This window comes from Rhinolophus sinicus, linkage group LG17, assembly GCF_036562045.2.
Source record: "Rhinolophus sinicus isolate RSC01 linkage group LG17, ASM3656204v1, whole genome shotgun sequence".
Classification (NCBI taxonomy): domain Eukaryota; kingdom Metazoa; phylum Chordata; class Mammalia; order Chiroptera; family Rhinolophidae; genus Rhinolophus; species Rhinolophus sinicus.
This window is the reverse complement of record NC_133766.1, coordinates 3,650,783-3,676,774: the sequence shown is the minus strand read 5'-3', so window position 1 is coordinate 3,676,774 and position 25,992 is coordinate 3,650,783. Positions and strand designations below refer to the sequence as shown.

The 25,992-nt window shown below is 42.3% G+C and overlaps 1 protein-coding gene across 3 annotated transcripts in view; it reads left to right on the top strand.

Annotated features, from left to right (window-relative positions):
- NME7 (NME/NM23 family member 7) overlaps nt 1-25,992 on the top strand; it is a 106,551-nt gene that overhangs the window by 79,510 nt on the left and 1,049 nt on the right. The gene's annotated exons all lie outside the window — the stretch shown is intronic.

Sequence of the window (25,992 nt, the reverse complement as noted above, 5' to 3'; positions counted from 1 at the left end):
ATTTGTTTTAAAATCAGGTAAAAATACCATTCCCAGACGTTGCTAGTCATGACAATATATCAGTGAAATTAAGAAGTGAAATATTAATGTGATCGCATTAAAAGTCATAACTACCACTTTTTGACTCTCTTTATATATCAGGTTCTACTCTGATAAATGCCTTTTTATGTAAATTATTTCTTGTAATCTCCACAGCAGCTCTAATAGGTGGGTATTATTATATCTGTTTATTCAGGAAAATGAAATTGAGACTCAGAGAGTTTAAGTAACATTGTCAAATCAAACAGCCAACATAGGACAGAGCCATGTTTTGACCTTTCATCTATTTAAGTGACATAAAATAAGACACAATGAAAACAGTATAAGAAAATATAAGTGAAAATTGGTCTGGTTTGGGATTAAGAAAATCATTTCTAGGCAAAAGCAAAGAAACTTGAAAGAAGGGATTGATATTTCATTTTATTTTATTTTTTTAAATTTTTGTGTGTCCAAAGAAACTAATGAAATGAAAAGACAAATAATAAATTTAAGGGATTATAGTATAAATGACAAATGATTAATATCCATAATATGTATTTATTTTAGTATTGTTTGGTTTAATGTCAAATCTATCAGTCTTTTTTATTTCTACCTTTGAAATCACATATAGGAAAGCCTTCCGCATTTTGTTTTCATTTTCTTCCATTGAAGTGTTCTATCCATCTAAAACTTATTTTGACATATAAATCTATTCCGGTGTCACAAGTTTGTTTATTAAATCCGTCCTTCCTTTCATTATTTCTCATTTATTGGATGCTTATATACACCTGTGCTTTTCTGAACTTTCAATTTTATTCTGTGGGACTTTGCCAGCAAAATGCTATTTTTATTGTTGAAGTTTATTTGTACTTTAAAAAGTTTTCTTGGCTATTCTCTTAAATTTATTCCACTACGTGAACTTTACGTGAGTTTGTCAAATTATTTACCTCACCCCCACAGGATGCAAATGGGACTTTGACTAGCATTACAGTATATTTATAAATTAACGTGGGAGTGATTTGTCTCTAATAGTGAGTCTCTCCAGCTGCATATATGTTAGGCCTCTCCATTTTATACAAGGAGTAGAGTCTTTTTTTTATATGGTTCTTGGGCATAGCCTATGAAATTTATTCTCATCAGTTTTGTTTCCTTGCTATAGAGAATGACTTTAAGATTTTCTCCTATAATCCAAGATGTTAATCTGCTAAAATCTTATCTAAACTGTGTACCCTTGTATGAAATATTGACATACTTGTAAAATGTAAAAATGTAACCATTTAAATGTTCATTTTAAATTTTCATCTTTAGCTTGGAACCCGTAGTCTAGGTTTGAATGCAGAGTGTTGTTCAGTGAAACTAAAATATTATTAATCATGAAATTTATGCCCATTAAAAAATATTATCCAAGGTATGCTGCGATTTTACTAATACAGTTTGAAATGTATTATTACTGCCTGCAGTTTACAAAGCCATCTACTAAATAATGAATATCTTTCTAAGCTAATTGCTCAGGAGATTTAATTGCAAATTAATGACTGTGTGCTTTAGAAAATTAATCAAAAATCCGCAAGTTGGTACTCGAACAAATTTCTCTCCCGTGGCTGATGAGTCATACTTGCTCTGACCTTGGGTAAGTCACTTTTTCTTTCCATGCCTCACTTCCCTCAATAGCATGGAATAAAGAATGCTGATATAACCACGGAATGTTCTCTTAATTAGGGATTAACGATTTGTAGATTACTTGGCTTTAAATGTTCAAGTATTATAAAAGCACTTAGAGGCCAAAAGAGTTATCTGCTCCTAGGTCTTCAAAGTGAAGTTCAGAGCGACACAAAGACAAGCTCCCTGATCAGGGAAGCACTTTGTACTTAGACCTGCTGTTCATGAAGGGGACATTCTTTAGCTGCAGGGTGACCGTAGATCTTCCAGCCCAACCCAGGACCTGTTTGAAAGGCAACTCCAATCAGACAAGATGCTAAGACAAAAAGCATGAAGCAGAACTGTCCCAGGCACACAGGGACTCTGGGCTCCCCATTGGTGTGGCAGGAAGGGAGGGGGGAGAACAAGTTCCTAATCTTTCCCCCATGGGATGTTTACTGAGCCAAGTTTGTGTCAAACGTGTACAGCTCAGGAAGTACGGTGTCAATCTCGACTTGGTCACCAGCCATTATTTTTTCTACTTATTCGTATGGCAAACCATTACAGAGTATGTTTTACTTGCTGACATTGTGATAGGATTTCAGAATCAAACGACATTTCCTCTGTCCTCATTGAGCTCATAATACGTTTTAGAGGTCAAGGATCTTAGCAGGAATAGAAATCTGATTTCTTTGGCTGCCTCTAAGTGTGGCACAGCCGCTTGTGTGGTTTATGGGAACAGATGACATCATCTCTAGCACGAGACACTCTAGGATGTTATTTCACTGGTAACGTTCCCTGACACTCTGTTGGTTGTAACTATAAAGATCTTAACTTTGTGCTTGAAGGAAAGGATTAATGGAAAAAATGTTTAACCTAACTAGCAAAGAAATACTTGTTTTCTGCTAATGGCAAAGAAATTTTAAACTACCAATGCCCATTTCCAGTAAGGCTACTGTATAATAGACACCCTTATCTTGCTGGTGACAGCTAAGGGGCTGTAGGTATTACAAACTATGGGGTTATTCCATACAATTTGTCCCAGAATTCTACTTCTTGGAATCTAACCAAAGGAGGAGAATGGCGGCAGGACTGAAAAATGGAAAGTTAACCTGCACAGGTGTTTGTTGCAGGAGTATTTGTGGTAATTAAATAGGAAACAGTGTCCATGTGTAAAGGTCGATCTGACTGATGTTCCCTCCTCTGAGGAAGCTTCCAAAGGCGCCCATGGTCTGCACGGGAGGTCCACGTGTGTGTTCCTAACATCTTCCCTCCATTATAGTAGTGTAGCCAATAGCAGTTATCTTGTTACCACAGCACATTGTCTGTTTGTTTATATCTATTTCCTCTTCGACACTGAGTCCTCATAGGAGAGAGATTCTGTCTTGTCTGGAGTATAAAAAACTCTTCAATAAACCACGTCTGAAGGAAAAGTGGGAAGAGTTTGATTAAATAAGTTATGGTTCATGTACTCAGTGCAAAAGTATGTAACCTTTTTTTTTTCTTTCACAATAATGAAGACCTGCCTGGAGCAGTGTTTTCTGGCCTTGGTTGTACATTAGAATCACCTGGGCCATTTTTAAAATACTGATGCCCAGACCCACCCTCAGAGACTATCATTTTTTTCTTTTGAAATAATTTCACCCTCATAGAAACGTTGCAAGTACCATACAAAAACTTTTTTTCATGAATACTGGGTTTAAGCTACCAACACGATGCCCCATATCTCTGAATACTTTAGTGTGTATTTTTAACACAAAGGAGCATGTTCCTACACAACCACATTACAAGTCCCCAGATTAGGAACAACATTGACGCGTCCCTACCATCTAATCTTTAAACCCCATCTGGATTTCTCCAATTGTCTCAATAACGTGTTTTAATAGCAAAGGGATCCAGGTCAGACCCGGGCTTTGCATTTAGTTCTCTCCTTAGCTTCTTTCAATCCAGAAAGTGATTTTCCCGGATGTCCGCGACCTGGACACCTTTGCAGATACCAAGCAGAGATTCCGATTTAACTGATCCATTTACTCCTTTGCTCATCAGAAACTTGTCTAAGTGGCTTCCACCTCCAGTTCTAACAAGATGCTGACACACTTATTTTGCTGGGTGGCATGTGTCACTTATGCTAGAAGTCATTTCTTGGCCCCTCATTCCCGCCTCCCGCTCCACCTGAGTGGGTCCTGTCACCCATGTCATCGATGGGTCAGTTTTTATATTATCATCACAAAAGTGATACAACCTCTGAGGGTCAGTTTTTCTTCCATCTTGCTTTATCATCTTTCCCAAAGCTTCACTGAAGAAAAAAAAAAAAACTACCGACTTTTCTGGCTTTCACACCACTTCTATAGTTTGCCTTTCTCTGATTATCTCTGGCATGAACGACCAACACTTTACATGTACTGCAATTGAAATTCTCTAAGTTGCCGAGTAGGTGTATATAGTAGAAAGTTCAAGTATGTTTGAATTTTGAATTCTCTACACCAAAATGAAGCATCAGTCATTTATTCAGATATTCACGTTTTTACAAAATTAAAAACATGGCAATGAACAGGGTACATGTTGCCCTTCCTTCATGGACCTCACCCTTCTGGATGGTAATCATAGTAGTTGTTATTTAGAATGATGAAAATACGGATCTCCCCTGTTTTTCTTTTCCCAATATTCTCTCACTTGGTTGTATCACTTTTGTGATGGTAATATAAAAATTTAGGAAATATGTTATGTATTTCATTGTCTGTATACTCGATGAAAACAAATCCGAATTTGGGTATGTAATCATTTCTGCATTGATTCTTGTTCCAGTACAAAAAGTAGTTCCTCAAGCGTTAGCCAGAAGTAAACATAGGTGTAGAGACCTGGATTTCTTTGGCTCTGGTTCGTGTAGTCCTCTGCACACACTGACACTCATTTATCTTGAGTTTTCATTTCTATCTTGAAGGAGGAGTTGTGATCTTTATTAGCCCGCTGTCAAAGAGGGAACAACTTGTTCGAAGACGAGAGCAAACAGCTTTCTCTTAGAGATCTAAAAATAGTTTAGGAAGGCCTGGGCTTTGACCTTGAGATGGAAAATGGCAAGAGATAAGGCTGGGAAAGTCAGCGCGGGCCTTGTACAGACATATGAAGACATCTGAACTTTATCCAGCTGGCAGTAGGAATGCACATAAATGTTTCACGCAGGGGAGTCCCACAGCTATACCTGTGTGAGAGACCGCCCTGGCTGCAGGAAGGAGCACAGATCAAGGGTGGGCGCCGTTTGGAGGCAGAGTCCTGGAAGAAGCTCGGGAGGTCATCCAGGGCAAGGTCCTGGTGGCCTGAATGGATATAGCAGGTGGATAGCCAGAAGCAGTGAACTTCAAAAGACATTTAGGAGGGAAGAGCTGACAGCCCTAGAGGCTAATTGGATGAGGAGGATACCTGTGGCAGTGAGACGAGTTCGTATCCCCAAGTAAAGATGGTGAGACCGAGACTGCCGTCTTCATCTGCGATACCACAATTTCTGGAAACCAAAGTTTTTTCATAAGTGTGGTGGCAAAGCCTAACCCGATCTTCTATATGACTGTATAATTTTTATGTAACCCACCTAGTGTATCCGTTCACACTGCCATAGAAATGTTAATGTATTCGATCGTAGGGAACTTCCCAGACTCCTTGCAGCATTAGGTAACATATAGGACATGTACCATATCACTAGTCTGCATTTCAAGACATCTGGCACCAGGAGTTTTGAGTAAAGGATAGTGGAGAAGGTGTGAAGCAGCCACGGAAAAAGAGCTGATCACAAGTTCATAATTGCTGTTCTGGTCACTAGTAATAGACACCCTCAAAATAATGTCTTAAAAACCGGGACTTTTCTTTGTCTGGCCCATAACTGGAGGTGTGAGGCAGGAGCCCGGGCCTGGGGCGGCAGCTTTACAAGAGCACCAGCCACCCGGGGCCACCTTCTTGTTCTTCTCAGATGCTGTCAGCGCGGGTTTTTGGCCTCCTGGTCCCAGGGCGCTGGGCGGAGCTGTGGTTGTCACAGCTGTGCTCCAGGCGTGGAGAGGGGGAAGAGCAGGTGGACAAAGGTGGAGAATGCCGTGCCGGCTCAGTCAGCACTTTCCGAGGCTTTTCCAGAAGCCCGAAGCTCAACCCTTCTGCTTCCAATGTATTTGCTGGAACTTAGTCCCATGGCTCCCCCACTTCTTCAAGGGGGGCTGGAAAATGTAGTTCTGTTCGTTGAGAACATTGCTCCCTCCAACAAATCGTATTTCTGTTGGGAGGAAGAAAGGGAGGATGAGCCCCGGGAAGCGAGCACAGTACCGGCCCCAGGTGCCCAGGGTGGCGGCGTATCTAGGTGGGGACCAGATTTCCAGCCGCACTGGCCCCTGCCGTTCCTTGTGCGCTGCTTCTCTAGCGTCCTCCCCTGACCAGCAGCACCTTCATCACCTGAGAACTTGGGCCTCACCCTAGACCCGAGCCTCCAGGTGGGTTCGCTGACCTGAAAGTCTGAGAACCACTGCCCCAGAACAGCGGTTCCCAGCGCCTGGCGTGCATCGAAATCACCTCGGAGTTGTGCAAATTGCGTGAGCCTGGAGCTCTGTCAGTGAACACTGGTTATGTACCGAGGTCAGGGATGAGCCGCCTGTATCTCTCTCTCTTTTTTAATGTTGCAGGCGAGCCTGATGTAACTAATACTTAAACCAGCATTTGGAAACCACTGCCCTTCAGAGTGTTTGGAAAACGTTGGTCGCAGTTCTGCTTCTGAGGGCACCGAACCCTGTGGGTGGTCTGGCAAAGGCATTGTTTTGCTTTGAGGCGTCACTGAGGATTGGAAACAGCAACAAGCTGTGAAGTGTGAAGGCAGCTGTAGGTCTCTCAGTGGATTCGGCAGCCAGGAAGGGAGTCCCCATCTCTGAATGGGGGGGGGGGCAGGGGCTTTGGCCTCTCAGGGAGGAGTTAGCCATGACCTGGCTGATGACCTGGGTTTCTTGGGGGAACACTCAATGTGTTGGCTGCCCTTGCGCCCTCCCGGGGAGCCCCTAGGGACCTGGGCTGTGCGTGTGTGTACGGTGAGCACTGATGCGTGCCGAGGTTAGGGAAGGACAGAGGCCCAGGCCAGTTGCAGCTGGACACAGCCCTTGGGTTCTTCACCCAAGGTGCACCCACAGTGTAGCCTGCGCATGTGGGTCCCAGGGGGGCAGGGGCCAAGCCATCTTTCCTCCCCGCAGGCTGTGAGTGCCGCAGGGCCTAGACCTCTCAGACTTTTGGATTCCTGGCTCCTGCCTGGCGCACGGTGTCCATGAATAAATGCATGGGGTGGGGGGTGTCACTGATGGGGATGGTGCAGCCCATCCCCCTTTGTCTTTTCACGTGACTGGAACGTCACACCCCAAGGAGGGTGAGCCCCACTTTGAAGCGCCACGTCCCACGGGTCCCTCCACTTACTGGCCATCGCATCTTCTTGCTGACTGTGGAGGCAGGTGAACCCAGAAATACGTGTGTCGGGGGGAAGCGGATGGTCTGCACAGGTTTTTCTTCCTTCTCAAGCATATTTCAGAAGTCTCTACATTAACCTTGAAAACGTGCTGAAAATAGAAGAAGCCATAGGCTATCAAATTGTAATTCTTTATGGTCCAGTTAATATTTCACCAGAATTGGTTATTTTCCCAGGTAAAGCAATCTGTAAGGAGCAACTTCACGTCCCCTCAATATCCTGTCATACGCGAGCGTGTGTCCCTGCCAGATTATTCGTACCCCAGATACCCCTCACACTAGATCAGTTATCAGTACATCTCTAATATTTCACTTATTTTGCATAGATAGGAGTTTTAATTTTTTATTCAGGACAGTCATGGATCTCTATTAACACAATGCTGGGATAATTTATCCCAAATCGTCACAATACTGTGTAATTCCTGTCCACACTGATACTGTAAGATCCATGCACTCATTGTAATGACTGAAGCCCCTTGCCACGAAGGGCATTCACACGTCCGTAGGTCTTTCGGTTACTCAAGTACAGCGCCGGCCCCAGCTTTCTTTAGATTGGGGCTCTGCTCAGTCTGCAAAGCAACCAGCCTAATGACTTAAGGCCTGCGTTGAATACGATTTATCCCACTTCACATAGACACAAAAGCGTTCACTGGAAACTCTGGAAAATTAATCTAAATGCCTTATGGAAAGATTGGTTCATTAACAACAATGGCAAATCCATGTAAAATAAATAGATGAAGAATCATGGGACTAAAGCTGACCGTGCGGGTCATTTAAGACTCTCCAGGCGTTTTTGTCTCAGCACTTTCCCATCTTCCCTGCCTGTTTCCCAGACGTGGTTCTCAAACCTTAGCAGCAGAAGAACCCCTGGAGGGCTGGGCCCCCTTCCAGTTTTAGATTCCTTAGTTCCTAACGAGTTCCCAGCACAGATGGGGGTACCTGGCTTTGAGCCTGATCTCACTTAAGGGACAAAGTGCCCTTTTTAACCTGAGAGATTTATGACCCCCTAGCATATCTGATAGTGCGTTCACACTACTACCTACCAAGCCGGCCGGGGCCCTTCATTTCCCTGACTCTGAAAGCGTTTGGGGGAAGCTTGTCCTTTGCTCTCTGCTGTTTGACCCTGAACTCTTATCTTTGGTCTGCACACGGCCTCATTTTTAAGCCAGTGACTAAGCACAATCTGAGTTAATAAGTAACTCTCAGGTGACTAATTAAAAGCCCTTACAGAGGACATGGAAAGGAGCCTTCGCTGACCTAATCGAATTCACCCTCTTTCATTCATAAAATACTGCTGCTGCTCCTACTTTGCTTTCAGAGTAAAAGTTGCTAAACCCACCTCTGTTCTTTGCCCATTAGACAGTTATGGACATTGCTGTTTTAACAACAGAGAAAACAGAAGCGTGTCTAACAGATGGAAAAATACTAGGCCCTCTGTTTTCAGAACAAATGCACTGAGACGATTTTGCAGGCTACGTAAAGCTTTCAAAGAAACCTGAAAGGACTTAGTCCTCATCCCTCCACTTGCAGCTAATTTTGTGTAAGCAGTTTTCTGTGAGATAATTGTGATAACGGCAGCTATTTCCTGTTCTTAACCTGAACACACCTTGAACTGTAAAGGTACCAGCTGGACAACATCTTGCAAGTGTCTTATCCACAGCAAACTCCACGCATTCTTTCCCTGATGCAAGGACAGATGAAATGCAAACTACTGTAGGCACTATTACTAACCTTATATTGGACACATGTTCACTTCCTATAGTTAGGAACTGGATACACGTTGGTGACTAAGTTTAAAAAGTCAGCTATGCTGCGAAACTGATCTGTATTAATTCCTTCATGTGATCTGCGTATTAATCTCGTATTTTTATGTGTGTATATGGAGGCAATAGTAACTAGCTTTAGGGGTACTTCCTACGTGTCAGGCATTGTGTGTGCGTTAATGTGTGTACTTCTCAAGGAAGCACGTATCGTGGGCCGTTTGCACATGAGTGATTGGAGCGCAGACCCGCTCCCAAAATGACAGAGCAGAATGGAGACTGGATTTTCACGTTCTCACCTGACCGTAGCCTGTCTGGGATGGTCAGAAACGTAACGAGTATTATTTCTCCAGCGTTCGCGATAGGATGGTGAGAGCAGAAAAATTAAGCTTGGGGAAAATACTACAGAACATTGAGCCAGAAATCTTGGCCTCCCTCGAAAATAATTAGGATGGTTAGATATTGACTTTACTTACTTTTAACTTCTATTTGTATTCCTGAATGTGCCCCCTCAGTTTTAGATGAGACGTAGAAAATTTTTCCTCACAAGTCTCTCAGTGAGCAGGCCACTCCCTTATCAGCAGGGTTTTTGGCTGTACCCTGGGTGACTTCCTACGTCATTCTTGATACACACATTCATTTTTGTTTACTTTATACAGAATGCCCATGTTGGTGCCCCCGAATCAATACAGTACCCACATTTCTGTGTCATAGTTTCAACACAGGCTAGGAAGTTGGCCTGGGAAAATTACGGCTGATTCTTTGAAAAACCACAACTTCATTTATTATTTGAGACAAATGTGCAGCATTGGGTTTTTTCCTCCCAGTAAATATTAAATACTGTATCTCTCCACTTCCTGTTTCTCCCAGTTGCGACCACGCTCCCATATTTCACCGTGTTGAGCTCACATCACTTATATTATGCACTGTGTGCCTACCACTGTGCTGGGTACTGTTTTTGTTTCTAAGGGTTTTAAAAAAAAAACATGTTTTCCTACATCATTCAATTTTTTCTGTTTTTCAGTTCAGATCAACATGTGTGATGGCTTCCATCTTTGTTGTGAGCACAGCCTCATTGGGTGGTTTTCAGTCTGTCCTCACTGCCCCTGTCATTCCATGCAGTCTTCTCCGTCTGTGGTCTCTCCCATGACCACAGTGGTTTGAGTGGGACTGGGGGGTGGATTCTCAGCGGGGCCGAGGGGGTTAAATACTGTTCTTCTGTGGAAGCTTCTGTTAATGCTTCTGTCCCCTGCCTCCACCCCACCCTCACCCCACCCTACACTGTACCATATAACAGCAAATAACTCTGGCATAACAGAGGAGTTCCAGAGTCAGTAAAACAGAAATGCATGAGCTGGCCACCCCAGTGGGCACTTCCCAATCACATGGTAAGAGTCCATATGCATTATGCTTACAGTCTGTTGTGTAATGAGTGGCAATCCTTCTACTGATAACTACTGGTCCCCTTTGGCACCAACTATGGAATCGCAAATAGCTTCATCTGCTGGGTAAATAAGTAACAACTGCAGGTTTAAAACAGCACAAATAATGTCTTTGCCTGGAATATCAGTGTATGTAACTTTCTGTGCAAAGTTCTCCTCTTTGCTTGTTACACGTTAACTTTGTGGTTACGGTACAGTCACCATCTGAGAGCTAAAATCTGGGCAATGAGAATTGTAAAACACTGTACAGTAGAGGCACACAGTATGGTATCCAACCTCTCCATAGGGCATCGTAATGGTACATTTTCTGAGTGTCGCCTTCAAACTGGCTTCACAAGGAATCCATTGTTCCATTGGTCACATGAATATTTTCTGTAGTAGACACCCATACTGGCTTTGATTCCTTAGGCTAGATGGGAACTTTTTTTTAACTTTTTAAAAAAATTTATTTTTAAGTGTGTTTTTCTAGGACCCATCAGCTCTAAGTCAAGTAGTTGCTTCAATCTAGTTGTGGGGGGGTGCGCAGCTCACAGTGGCCCATGTGGGGATTGAACTGGCAACCTTGTTGTTGAGAGCACCGCGCTCTAACCAACTGAGCTAACCGGCCGCCCCTAGAATTTTTTTTTTTTTTTTAGGGTAAAATAACTTTGTTACATGCCTTCTGTGTTAATAGCCTTTGTTGACAATTCTGCATTGCAGATATTCAGTTGATTTACTAGTGTTCCCGCTCTTCTTCTTATTTGAGGGATATCACTGACGGGTTCTCTTAGTTCTTCTACTAATTTTGGTCCTTCTGTGGTTCAGGTTAATACACATTTGGTGAAGGTCTGTCTGTGCCATTCGCTGTTCCAAACACAGGAGGGACTGCAACGTGGTCCCTACATGCAAAAGATTTCACGTTCTCTAGGAAGGACTATAGTCTAAATAGATCATTTTGGCATCAAAAGTAAATGCTAGGAGGCTGGTGTCATGGGAGCCCCTACGAGGTACCCACTTCCCAGCACGGGCGTCAGGTGAGGCTCCTGGAAGATACGGGCTCTTCTCCGAGTGTCGGAGGATAGGTTAAAAAAAAAAAAGAAAGGAAAAGATGGGAATGGCTTTCCGGCAAAGGAAATGGTGTGTATGCTGGGAAACCACACAGAATTTGACATATTAGAGTTTAAAGTAATATCGGAGAATGGCAGGTGAGCTTAGAAAGGTAGCTAAGGATCAGGTGAAATGATTGCTTTATACCATATTTAGGAGCGTGGAATTTATTCATAGAGTTAGTCCACGGACTAACTGCCTGAGCAGTGCTTGGTGTTTGCAAAATGTTGTGACTATATTCATTTTCTTGGGAAAAGCATCCAAAGTTTTTATTAGATCTCAGAGTGTTCCATGATCCAAAAATTGTCCAGAATATTTGCACTGAAAGGTTTTAAGTGAATGACCATACTGTTTATTATTTAGAATGAAGTAAAGCATTGCCATATCCATATCCAATTTCATAAGAGAAGATATTTGGTGTACAGAATGATGTCAGTTCAAAGATTATAGTTGCCAGGAAAATGCCTATCTATATACAGCAGGTCCTAGAATAATGCTGTTTTATTCAAATTGTTTCATCATAACAGTGATGAGATGTTATAATGAAACCTAACTCTTGTTTATATCAATCAGCCTGTGGTAAGATTGGTTTCGTTGTAGGGTCACATTGCTTAGTCACCCAACCTATCGAGGACGTTAAGTGGGGACTTACTCAATATAGCCCAAATAAAACCATGAATTCGTTAATTGAACAAACATTTAATTGAGTCATCTTCTGAATCGTTTGTCTTGGCATCATGGGAAAATGTCCAGCCTCCTCCAACAAGAGTGTCAGATCTTGGTTACAGTTACTCTCATTGGCCTGTGACGCCGGGGCAGTCCCTGCAGAGACAGCAATGACTAAGTTATGGTCCCCTGTCCTTGTCAGAGCTCAGAGTGTGATGAGGAAAGAAGACATTAATCGGATAATGACAAAACGAGCAAGTGCAAACCGCCATCCATGCTGTATAGTCAAAGACAGGGTGAGATGTAATAGAGGAACCCGCCAGAGAAGAGGGATTAGTGCAGGTTTCCTGGAGAAAATGACACTGGAACTGACACCTGAAGAAATTGTCCACTGGGGAAGCAAGGAAAAAGAGACCCCAGACTTGAAAGTTCTGATGCAGAAAAGTGCTTGGTGTGTCTTAGGAAAGGAAAGAAGGGACGGAAAGTGCCGTGGGAAGAAGAGCGAGATGACCCAGGGGAGACTGAGGATGGGCCAGGCGGGGCCTAGTGGGCTGTTTTCATATGATAACGAATATGCATCTTTACCCGAAGACCAGCGAGAGGCTGTTGGTGGAGGGATGGGTACTGGCATGACCAGGTCTGTGTTACTTAAGAGACCTCCTTGGCTGCTCTGTAGGAAGTAGACTAAAGAGCAGGGTAAGTTGGGGAAGAAAGATCAAATAATATGTAAGTGTAACAACTGAAACCACATAGATGCCATGCAATGTAATGTATGGGTTATTATAGATTTGCTGTAGTTTCTTCATGTGGAAACTGATGAGGCTGAACTTGGGGTTCGCTAAGCTCAGCCTTCTCCACAAACCAGCTGAGAAATGGATGCTCTGAGATCTGGGGCAGTTACTTGCATGGGAACTGCCTCCCGTTGTGGCTTCAGTGTGTCACACAAGAGTTAGCGGTTTCTGAGTGTGCCCTGCTGTGATGAAAACTGAGAAGACCCCTTCTGACCCTTTCTTTCTGCACGGATATTTCAGGACTCTAGGTTTGGAGGAAATCTGTTTCATATCTAACCCCCTTGTTTTCCCACTTCGATCGCATGGCTCGGTCTATAGAACATGAGTCTCCTAACCAGTAAAGCTGGGGTTTTCCAATATACATACTGTCTTTATATCCTGGGAAATCAGGTCATCGGTTATTATTATAATTATCAGGATTGCCAGTGCTTCTTTTTCTTTCCTTTTGTTGTGAACAGAAGTGCATTTTATTGTTTTTCAATGACTGGTAAAAATGTGTTGCTCTAAAATATCAAACATCTATTCACTAAGACCTGAAGCTGGAGCTTGGATACTTCTGAGAAGTGAGTGCTCAGGGAAACAAGACATCTTATTTTATTCTGACTAAGCTGAAAATATCGCAAGACCAGCATTCCAATTCCGAGTCGGTCCAAAGTCTGTAAGCATACAGAAGTGATAAGTAGTAAGAGAAATTGAAATTAGCTGAGCTTTTACTAACTTGATTTGAACTTGAGTTCAAAGGTAAATCAAACATTTAAAGTTGGATTTGCATCTTACTGTGCCAAATGGGCTTCCCTTAGTTTTAACTAAAGTCTAACACGTGAGGCAGAGCACAGGCTCTGGAGTCAGAGGATCTGAGTTCAAATCCCCACCTGCTCCACCCACCACCTTTGTGATTTGGGAAGAATTACCTTTCCCAGATGCATTTTCCCCTCTTGCAGAATAGAAATAATGATACTTCACAGTAAGCATTAAATGAGACAATCTATATAAAGGACTGAATCAGCAGACTACCTTACAGAAAACAGAAACCACTCTAGGTGTTTCAACAGGAAGGGGGTTTAATACAGGGGAAATCAATGGAAGGGTGGGGATGCCATAGGCCAATGATTTCCCACCACATTACTATAATTGTGCTCCAGAGGTCAGGCAGCCGGCCACAATCGCTGACATACCTGCCTGCCTCCCACAGCCATGAAGCTGATGAGAAGACACTGGCAGACCGAGTCCAGCCACTGCCAACACTTCTCTCTCCGACTTACTTACCAGCACGCACAGGGGGACGATGGCCTTCGTCTTGTCCCTGTCCTCCAAGTTTCTCATTTATCAAAAACAGTGTTATCTGATTGCTAACAACTGTGGGAAGTGCAGTAGAAATGATGGAGTCTGCTTTTAACAGGAAAAGTGAATGTTTTCACAGACACACGGCTCTTTTCATGGGATTTGCATGGCATTTCGCCGAGAGGACATCAAGCCCTCAGGAACCTGGCTGCTTTCAGCAGACCCGCCTTGCTTCCAATAACTACCACTAGACTGACGAAGCGCGATCTACAGATTAGGAATTAAATGAAAACAAACATATTCTTTATAAGTTAAATTTCTCTACGTACCACATCTGACTGACAAGTTCCTGTAATGTCTCAATACTAAGCCCTCGGTGATGTTTAATAGCACAATAATGGTAATAGATTATAGAAATTAGTTTCATTAGTTAATAGCTGTACCAGAAAATATCACTGGACATTAGACCGCCATTATAATTTCTGGCAACAATACTTTAAACCTAAGGTTAAGAAATTTTCATTTTAAGCCCATGCCTTCCAGTGTCATCCAAATAAGGATACAATTTTTAAAGAAAGATATAAATAATAGATTTATAAACTAAAGGAAATGAAGCAAAAATATTTTTGTCTATTCAAAGTGACATATAGGGATTGTCACTCGTTCTTTGGGACTGATAGTAAATCAAGTGATAAGTACTTTACAGTTAGAGATTTTATGATTGATTTACATTCCACTGAGTTGAATACATATTATTTTTCTTCATTCAAGTACATGCTATTTTAGCCATCCAGTAATTGTCATGCTGGCCTCTGGGGCATTTTTTTTCCTAATATATTCAAAGATTAGATTGAGGTTGCCCCAACTTAAAAATGTTGCTTCACATTTAAATCAATAAATCTAGACAAAAGCAATAGGGAATAACTGTGCCAGTAGAGATCAATGTTTTTGACTTACTATTTTGAGTGTTAATTTCCAAATTAGAAACATGGTGGAGTTTTACAGTGTCATTGAAGGGCTCAAAACATTCCCTCCAACGCTAACTAAACTCACAAATAGAGAAACAGTAGGTTAGTTAAAATTACCAAACAACGTGGATCGGTAGCTCTTCCCCCAATATTTCATGACTGTAACAGCCACCAGCACTAAATGGAAAGAGTACTTTTTTCTTTAATCTCAGCTTCAGCGTCCTCAAACCTTTGGTTACATTTCATGCTAACTTTTAAACCAGAGGTTAGGTTTCTACATAATCTGAAAGACTTCCATTTTCAAAGGAAGTGAAAAAAAGTTTACATTAAACTTGTAGGTTTTTATGGCTTGGTTTTGTTCATTAGAAATCTCCATTCTCTCTGTCTCCCATAATTTAAAGTTTTGGTATGATGTCCCCCGTTCACAAAAAGAGGTTCTTTACTAATTCCCAGGTCAGAGATTCAGTGAGGTCTTGCCTTGGTGCCCAGATCATGTGTTCATAGGAATAAGCCCTATTTTTTTTAATACAATCAAGGTGTCTGCCTATTTGATGAATCCTCGTTTTGTCGACCTTTAAGACTTGGGGTCCCCATTTAGTATCCCACTGATTCTACTCAGTACCTGTCTTATGTGTGTCAGCAACACAGAAGGCAAATCGGAAGGATGCCAAGTGGTTACCAACATGAATGGTCCAGTAAATGGTGGCTTCAACCAACAATATAAATAAGGGAAGCTTTTATCCAGAGTATTGTAGTCATTCTGACTCACTGTGGAAGCAGGCCATTTATGCATTTCTGTTACCAAGATCTAACACTCTTGTTGGAGAAGGTTGGAAAATTTTCCATGATGCGATGACAAATGATTCAAGAAGGTGGTATTTAACTTTATAGACAAGTGACATTTTCATCCCGAACCCACTCCTATGCAATATTTGTGCTTTATGTTAAATGTAACGCTAATATCTGCTTTACTCGGTGGAATTGGCATTCTCACAGGAACTAAAAGTGCCAAATTCTGAATAGCTCTCACTGAATGTTGACATTACAGATGTCATTTACAAGAATGGAAGAAGAGGCTTAAAATAGCAAAGCGTTTTCCCTTTTTACTTGTACTGGGAGATGTTTTAAAACTTTCCAAAAGAAAGAGGGTCCCAAGTGACAGACTTTTATCTCTTTCTGCATTCGGTATAGCAGTGATATTTCTTTTTGATGTTACATCTCCTTAGGTGACCCATTTACCTACCAAGCACAGACTGGGACTTAAGGGGGTCCCAAATGGCCGTCACAGCCCGAGCTCACCACGTGCCAAGGCCAGTCTTCTTTGCTTTTCTTCCACCTCTTTCCTTTGTTAAGTGATGAGTACAATATTTCCTTTCTACTCCCTTCACAACCTACAATGTATTCGCTTGTCTCATTTACCTTAATTTTTTTTTTTTTCCAGAGTAGCTGTATTAGTTTGCTAGGGCTGCCATAACAAAGTACCACTACAGACTGGGTGGCTTAAACAATGGCCATTTCCTCAGAGCTCTGGAGGCTGGACGCCAGCCATCCAGGTGTCTGCAGCTTTGGCTTCTGAGGCCTCTCTCCTGGGTGTGCAGACAGCCGTCTTCTCCCTGTGTCCCCGCATGGCCTCCTGTTTCCTAGTCTCCTCTTTTTGAAAGGCTACCAGTGATACTGGACTAGGATCCACCCTAAAGACCCTGCTTTTAACTTCATCACCTGTTTAAAGCACTTTGTCCAGATACAGTGATATCCTGAGGCACTCAGGATACGTATGAATTTGGGGGGACACAACTCAGCGCATAAGAGGAGCCCGAGATAGACATCACAGTACTTGGTGGTCAGTGGCAGAACTCCGTTCTTCACACCCTGATGACCTCCTTGGAAGGTGTTGGGAATCGCTCATTATCCTGTGATGATCAGAGAAGCTGTCGCAGGAGGAAGGCAGTCTGACATCAGAGGCCCCAAGGCTCAGGCCTTCAGCTCAGCCCAGTTCTGCTCCTGGAAACTCTGCAGGGCAATGGAATGAGATTTATTGAGTGCCTACTAGAGCCCAAACCTGGTGTTAGGCATTTTACATACATGTATCTGATTGAAGCCTTGAGAACCGCCAGAATTCTCATTTGGGAGCAGAGGAAGCTGAGCTTTGGAGCTATTCAGTGATTTGCCCAAGACACCATAGCACGTACATAAAATTGCTGAGGTTCAGACCCAGCTCTGCGTCTGACTCCAATGCCAGTGATGTTTCCATAGCACCTGGTTTTTTCCCTCTGGTTGATGCCTTATTACAGGCAACCCCCAAATCACCCCATTCTGCAGATCTAGTTTTTCACTTTGCGTTCCTCTTGCCAAGTCAAAGCTGGGTCAGTAAGCTTTTCTTCAGCAAAACATTTTTGTTTCTCTTTTCACTAACCCCAGGTGGGTTAGTGAAAATATCCACTGCATTGATTCCCAGAAAAGAAATCATTTTTATTCTTTTTAATCATTTCAAAGTGTTTTCATTATCTATTGCTGCATAGTAAACTACCTCAAGACTTAGTGGTTTAAAAAAATAATCATTTTACCTCTCCCAGCTCTGTGGTTCCCCGGGCTCAGCTGGGTGGCCCATCCATTCCGTGGGATGCTGGTTCAGCCTGCAGTCACCGGGGAGTTCCCCTGGGCTGGATGTCCAAGGTGACTCGCTGTCATGTGTGACGGCAAGAGGCCGTAGCTGGGACAGCTGGACTTCTCTCTCTCTCATGTGGCCTCAGAGCTTCTCCTTGTCCACAGTGTGGTCTCTCCAGCAGGGAGACCCTTCACATGGCTGCTTAGGACTGCGGAGAGCAGAAGCTGCCAGGTCATCTAAAGGCTCTGGCCAAGAACCGGCACAAGGTCCCTTCCATCACATCTTCCTGGTTAACGGGAATCCCAGGCCGGCCATATTCCACGTAGAGGGGACTGCCCAAGGCCATAAACAGTGGATGGCGTGACTGAGCTACTGCACAGAGTTTGCTAAAGAAGAGAAATGGGGAAAAAGGCATTAGCTGCATATTAAACATTGAGGGATTTATCAATACAGAATTAAATGGACAAATAGTTTTAAAGCACTTTAGCGCTTTTTCCAAAAAATGAGTGTTTTTCAGAAAATAATATTTAAGTTATGTAAGTGAACAGAACTTATACAAATGTAGTATATTTAATCTTTGTAGGAAACAAGGTCCCTGGAGACAAGTAAGACCTTTTCCTTAGATTGCTGCTGTGATGAGAATCGCAAAGCCTTGAGTATCAGTAAAGAAACATAATAATGCATCAGTTTCACTAGGACCAGGCTCTATGTCCTTACTCTCTCTAAGCTATAATTAATATGGTTTTGTGTAGTGACTAAAGTTAGAGTGAGTTTTTGGCTTTTTCTAAGTCATACAATTCTGGGAGGGAGGGAGGGAGGGAGGGAGGGAGGGAGGGAGGGAGGGAGGGAGGGAGGAAGGAAACAAGGAAGGAAGGAAAGGAGAGACAGAGGGAGGAAGCCACATCAAAGCAAAACAAAGCACCTTGCACAATTCACCAATAATAAGGTGAATTTGTATTCCATTTGGGTTCAATTAGTATGATATTTAAGTACCATTTGTTAAGTACCAAGAACTGTTAAATGATATAAATGTACGTTATATCATTTACTCAAGTATGATCAATAGTCCTTACCCTGAAAAATCAGCTGTCATGTGTTTCAAAACTATTTTAATTAGACTTTTTTGGCAAGAAGTATGAAGACATCCCACATGGCAGAAACGGCTTCTGAAAAAATATCTTCTCTTGTGTATGATCAATGTGATTTTGCTGTTCATTAATATCCTCATGGGAAATGTGTGTTACCAGCTAGAGAGATGTGTGCTGTTTACACACAGCATGTTGAGGGGTCAGTAAACCGTGGCCCGCTAGCCAAATCTGGCCCACTCCCTGCTCTTGTAAATAAAGGTTTATTAGAACACAGCCACGTCTGTTCATTTACATAATGTCTCTGACTATCTGTAGCTACATCAGCAGATTGAGTAGATGTATGGCCCACGCCCACACTGCCTGAAATATTTACTGCCCTGATTAAATGATTAGTCTGGCCATTTATGAGTTTTTAAAGCTCCACAGAGTTTTTCTTTGTTTTCTGTTTGTTGGTTGGTTGGTGGTTTAGCATAGAGATGCTGAGGATGGGAGGAAGAAGGCCCAGGAAGAACATTCTGGGAAGAAGGAATTATATGTCTAGAGACCCAGAAAAACAACTGAAGGTGGAATATTCCAGTAATGGTTTGAAATTAGAGGGGCTAGAGTTCAAAATGTGAAGGGTATACGTGATCGTGGTGGAATTGGTAGAAGTGGTTATGGTGGAATTTGGAATAGCAGACGAGGTCCAGGTTACGATGGGTTGTGTCTTGTTTGCTAAGTAAGAAGTGACATAAGGAAACTGGAGATTGTATAGCGAGTGGATTAGAGGAAGAACAAAGTAGAATACTTAGAAAACCGGTGCCTCCTCTCCCAAACTGAGTGTGCCATAAGCCTGTCTCGTTTTACACGGCCCAGATGGGTCTCTGAACTAGAAATGTTCAACATCAGCATTTTCTGCTGTTACTCATCTTTAGGAAATGGAAAATACATAAAAAAGAGAAAGCAATGTAATTGGCGGCATTGTATAACACTCTCTTAGGTCTCTGTCTTGCAGTTCTTAATTTCTGTGATTCTGATTTTCCAAACTATTCAGTTAGTCTTCAGTTGACCTAACTGTTGATAGCCAGCACCCCCAAATTTCCCTCAAATGTACTGCTGTGTTATGGTTGATTTAAAGAGCAGCTGTGATTGGAAAGGCCATTTCATGCTTGGAAGGGGCCTCTGAAAAACCCCCTTAGGAAATATCACAGGCAGCTTCGAGTGGTTTGTCTTGGGTTCTGTTGTTTTTTTTCTCATCCCAAGTGTATCCTGCTGCAGGTACAGATATTTCCACCTGTTAGGGGAGTGATAGAAAAAGAAAACCACTGGAGCTGGCACTCTTGAGCTCCCTTGGCAAGGATTTCATCTGAAAGCATGCAGGCTGAGTAAATCGATGAAGGGAGCTCTCATTCCAGACTCTCAGAGCGTGAGGACGAGGTCCCGCTGAAGTGCCCCGGCTGATGACATACAAGGCAGTGGACAGAAGCAGGACGCAGATCCAGATTCTCACACAGGGAAGGTTTTCTTTCTGGACTGTGTGATCTGATTTCACTTGTCAAACATTAATCCTGTAGGTTTTAGAAATCTGTTTTGTTTTTTTTAAATTTAAGGTATTGGGGTGACATTGGTTGATAACAATATTATGTAAGTTTCAGATGTATATCTTTACAACATGAAGTCCAGTCTCCTTCATGTATTTGACTCCTTTCCCCTCTTCATCCTACCCCCACCCCTTTCCTCTCTGGTAACCACCATTCTGTTGTCAGTGTCTACGAGTTTGTTCTTTTGTTTGTTCGTTGCTTTTTTGATATCCCACATAGAACCGAAATCATACTGTTCTTTTCCTTTTCCATCTGACTTATTTCACTTAACATTATGCTCTCAAGACCCATCTATGTTATCGAAAATGACAATGTTTCATCTTTTTATATGGCTGAGTAGTATTCCATCGTATGTATGTACCACATCTTCTTTATCCTTGCATACTTCTGGTGGGAATGTCAACTGGTGCAGCCATTATGGAAAACAGTATGGCGGTTCCTTAAACAAATCAGAATAGTGCTACCACATGACCCAGCAATCCCTCTTCTGAGTCTCTACCCGAAAATTTGAAAACACTTATCCGTAATGATATTCCCATTATGTATATGCAGCATTATTTACGCTGGCCAAGACATAGAAACAACCCAAGTGTCCTCCGACAGAGCACAGGACAAAGAAGTTTCAGGGATCGTTATCCAATATGCCTAAATGGGAGACGTGTGTTTAGCACAGAGGAGGAGAGTGGTGGAGAATAGCACACGGGACCCCAGAACCCCCACCAAGCTCCGTGCAGTTTTACTTCACTCAGCAGGGAGGGTGGAAAGCACCACACACACCGTCAGAATGAGATGTCAGGACCCACTTCCTAAGTGTGCTTCTCAGGGAGGTGTGGGACCTAAACCTCACTCTCCTCCATTATCGTAGAGATAAAAATCATAGATCACCGAGGATTGTGGGTACTGAGTGAGATCGGGAACACAGAGCATTTAGAATAGTGTTCTGGTTGTCACCATTACTGTCATGGTAATTACAGTTATTTATAACCTTTAAGAATTTGGCTGCTAGGAATAGAGACGCCAAAAATAGAACAGACGAGAGGTTTTCTTATTGTGAAACAAGACGTGAGGAGGTAGCTGTGACAGGCTTTGGCTCCGCAGCTCAGGAATTCCGATCGGAGATCTCTGCGATAATCTTGGCCTTCCCCTTGTGATTGCCTTAGTTCTGTCTCCGGTATCATGTGCTCATTCCAGGCAGAAAGACCCGAAGGGCCAAGGGCAAAAGAATACGACCAGCCAAGGGTGCCTGCTTTTAGCGAGCTTTCCTGTAAGCCCTGCCCAACAACTTCTGCTTAAAGGACATGGGTCAGAAATTAGTCACAGTCTTCTTCTCACCCCACGTGTATTGGCAGCTGCACCCTCTAATGCCCCAGCACAATCAAAATTCTCTTTATGAAGGAGGAAGGGAGAATGAGGATTGGGTAGGCACTGGCGGTCTCTACCACATTGTTTTCAATATTGTTGTTTTGCTGTCGTTACTGTTATTTTCTTGAAATCCCACCATCTTTCTCCTCCCATAAAGTCCCCAAAGACAGACTCCATGGAAAGAGACTGTCTCCCTGTGTTAAAACACTTCTTGAATCTGTCAGCATTAGTCTTGACAGTAGCACCAGAGAAGTAGTATGTCGATAGTAGAGTCACCCGTATTTTAATTGGTTGGGTTCTGTCTTAGCCTCTGACATGACCGTTCTAAGTAGCTTAAGAGAATATGGGACGTGAAAATAAATTACCTAGACTTTTGATGAGGCCGTGGCAGAGTTAAACCATTCACAGTAAGGTTACAAATTAAGAACCAAGCTACCCTAAATGAAATCTTTAAACTGATAAGGTGTTCAATAATTCATTGTTGTATGTTCTCCCTGACAAAGAACTTTTGGAATATTTATGAAAACCCAGTTTTGCTCAGGCGCTGTGGTGAAGCACACTGGAGCTAGTGCGTCCCAGTTTTATTACAATGTGGGCCTGTTCTTAGGGTGTGGGGTTCACTTGCGGCTAAATAACATAGCTGTATTCTGTAGTCAGGAAGAGCCAATACCTTGACGCGGTGCTTAATCTCTCAGACTGAAGCTGACAGGCTCTGAGAGAAAAGTACAGAATTAAAGCGCGAACCAAGAGGTTTGCCTCTGCCCAACTCTCTCTGTTCCACCGTGGGTAGGATATGGGTCCTAATGAGAGGCGAACAGGCTCTCCATTTCCTGGTCCTCCTTCCCAGTGGAGAGCCGAGAGGATGGCCGATAACACGTCTGGTTACCACTAGCCCCCTCTCGAAGGAGAAATGAGAGGCATATTTTCTCTGCGGGATTTGAAACCAAGATCGCTTTACTCGATTAGAACTGTTCTTCTGTCTCCTTGCAGTTTCCCTCTGTATTCGTAAGATCCTTAGTCCTGGATTTTCAAAGTAACCTCGCCTAGTTCTCCATGGGCCAAATGTACACCGATACTGAGGTGTCACTAATCCTTTAAGAAGCCAGGAGTGAGCTATCATTGGATGGTGAAAGATTCTGATACCTGGATTTTTGTCTCTGATCACTGATAACGTTTTAATTTGGAGTTGGAGCAGTTCCCTCTGGTAATAAGGGCAGCCTGCACAGACAGGGCACGCTATTGTTCTAATGTAGAGTTCAAATTAGTCGGTGCCCAAACAGGCAGAGACCTGAAAATCTTAGTTTCTTTCAACGCTGCATTTTGAGCAAAGGTGCTTAAATGCTAGTCAGCCATTTATCACTTTCATGATTTTTACCGCATCTGAGTACCAACCGAAATTTTATTTACTCTTTTTCTTTAAGTACATTCATTATTACATGTATATAAATTTATTTTACTGCCATAAATGGAAAGTTAGCAGTACTTGTCCTTAATTGGAGGTAATAAAATAAATACAATGAAAACAAGTTATTAAATTCTAGCTGGATCGTATTGCTTGCCAAAGGTTCTGAGCCGAAGGCCTAGCTCCCTTTTTTCTAATGTAACCCTTCTAATGCTTTTGTTTGCAAGTGGTACGCAGCCCACCTTTGAAAAATACAGCCTTTGAAAAACTCGTTCCCTTTATATTCTGTGTAAGGAATTAAGTACCTGTATTTGACTGGACTTGTGTAAAAACCCCTTGGTATGATGTGATAATACGTGAAGGTAGACGACACTGTCCCTACACCCTAGAAATGTGTCGTCTACTCAGGGGTGGAGTAAACTGAGAAGAGACAGAATTGATAAATGTATGAAAGGCAAGAAGAGTTCCTTCCTCATTCCTTCATTCCCCGCCCTCAACCCTCCCATTTGGCATCAGCTTGTTCTCTGTATCTATGGGTCTGTCTCCATTTTATTCATTTGTTTTTTTAGATTCCACATATAAGTGAGATCATGTGGTATTTATCTTGCTCTGACTTATTTCATACAGCATATACCCTCCAGGTCCATTCAAGTTGTTACAAATGGTAAGATTTCATTCTTTTTTATTGCTGAATAATATTCCTGTGTGTGTGTGTGTGTGTGTGTGTGTGTGTGTGTGTGTGTGTGTGTGTATGTTTTCATTCACACATCTCACTTCTTTATCCATTCATCTATTGATGAATACCTAGGTTGCTTCATATCTTGGCTTTTACTAGTAATGCTGCAATGAACATGGGGGTGCATATATCTTTTCAAATTAGAGTTTTTGTTTTCTTTGGATAAATACCCAGAAGTGGAATTACTGAATATTATGGCAGCTCTATTTTTATTTTTGAGGAACGTCCATACTGTTTTCCATAGTGGCTGCACCAATTTGCTTTCCCACCAAACAGTGCACACGGGTTCCCTTTTCTCCACATCCTCGCCAACACTTGTTATTTGTTGATTTATTGATGATAGCCATTCTGACAGGTGTGAGGTGGTATCTCATTGTGGTTTTAATTTGCGTTTCTCTGATGATTAGTGACTTTGAGCATCTTTTCACATGTCTATTAGCCATCTGTATGTCCTCTTTGGAGAAATGTCTATTCAGGTCCTCTGCCCATTTTTCAATCAGATTTTTTTTTGGTATTAAGTTGCATGAGTTCTTTATATAGCTTGAATATTAAACCCTTATCGGATGTGTCATTTGCAAATATATTCCCCATTCAGTAGGTCGTCTTTTTGTTTTGTTGATGGTTTCCTTTACTGTGTAAAACTTTTTAGTTTAATGTAGTCCCATTTGTATATTTTGTCTTTTGTTTCCCTTGCTCTGGGAGATACACCAGAAAGACATTGCTAAGTGTGATATCAAAGAGTTTACGGCCTAAGTTTTCTTCTAGGAGTTTTATGGTCTCAGATCTAACATTTAAGTCTTTAACCCATTTTGTTTTTGTATATGGAGTAAGGAAGTGGTCTGATTTCATTTGTTTTGTATGTATCTGTCCAGCTCTCCCAACACCACTTACTGAACAGACTATCTTCACCCCATTGTCTATCTTTGCCTCCCTTGTCATAGATTAATTGACTATGTAAGTGAATATTGGTTTCTGGGCTCTCTGTTCCATTGAGCTGTACAACTCTTTCTATGCCAGGACAATACTGTTTGATTATTATGCTTTGTAGTATAGTTTGATGTCAGGGCGCAGGACACCTTCCAATTTTTCTTTCTCAGGACCTTTTTTTGGCTATTCAGGGTCTTTTGTGGTTCTATGCTAATTTTAGAATTAGTTATAATTCTGAGAATAATTCCATTGGTATTTCAATAGCGATTGTATTGAATCTGTGTATTGCTTTAGGTAGTGGGGAGATTTTAGCAATATTAATCCTTCCAATAGCATGAGCAATGTATATCTTTTCCTTTATTTGTATCTTATTCAGTTTCTTTCTTCAATGTCTTAACAGCTTTCAGAGTACAGGTCTCTCACTTCTTTGGTTAAAAAAAAAAAAGGTATTTACTACATTGTTAAATAAACACCTGATTTCGGGGGCTTAACAATAAAAGGTGATTTCTGACTAAGAGAACAAAATTGAAGCTACAAGTTAGAAGGCAGTGGTGATTCAGGCACCCAGTCTCTGATATCGTGGCTTTTTATCTATTAGGGGATCATGTTGTCTGTCCCACGGGTGGAAGAGGGATAACCCCACTCCTCCGTCTCCTAGTGGAGACAGAACCCTAAGGATCACGGGTGGGGAACTGTCTGAAGAGGTTATAGGGAAGCACGATTTGGGCAAAATCTTGAAGGAAGTGACAGGCAGAGTGCACCTCCATAACGGCTCGGAACAGGACAGTGGGTCAAGTTTGTCTGACCAGGGTTGTGACCTTAGAACAGCCTCAGAAATGCAATCCACCCTCCAGTTTCAGCCAATGCTCCTTTTCTCAGACCTGAAGCCATTCCCCTTTTTGTTCGTACGTGTAAGACTCACATACTCCCTACAAAATGAGTTGATGTTTCAGCAAGACAAACCATCTTCTGTCACAGGAATGGTGCCATCCAATTCCTACGTCTGTGTGGGTAACTTTTCGCAGCCATGTAGCCTTATGTGGCCATGTTGTTCATTTATATATAGGTTTTGCTGTATATTTCCTCAAATGTTAAGGAGGGCTCCTAACACCTTGCCAGCTGCAGCTCCTTTTGCTGTGTTTTGTTAAATGGACTTATTGTTCCTCT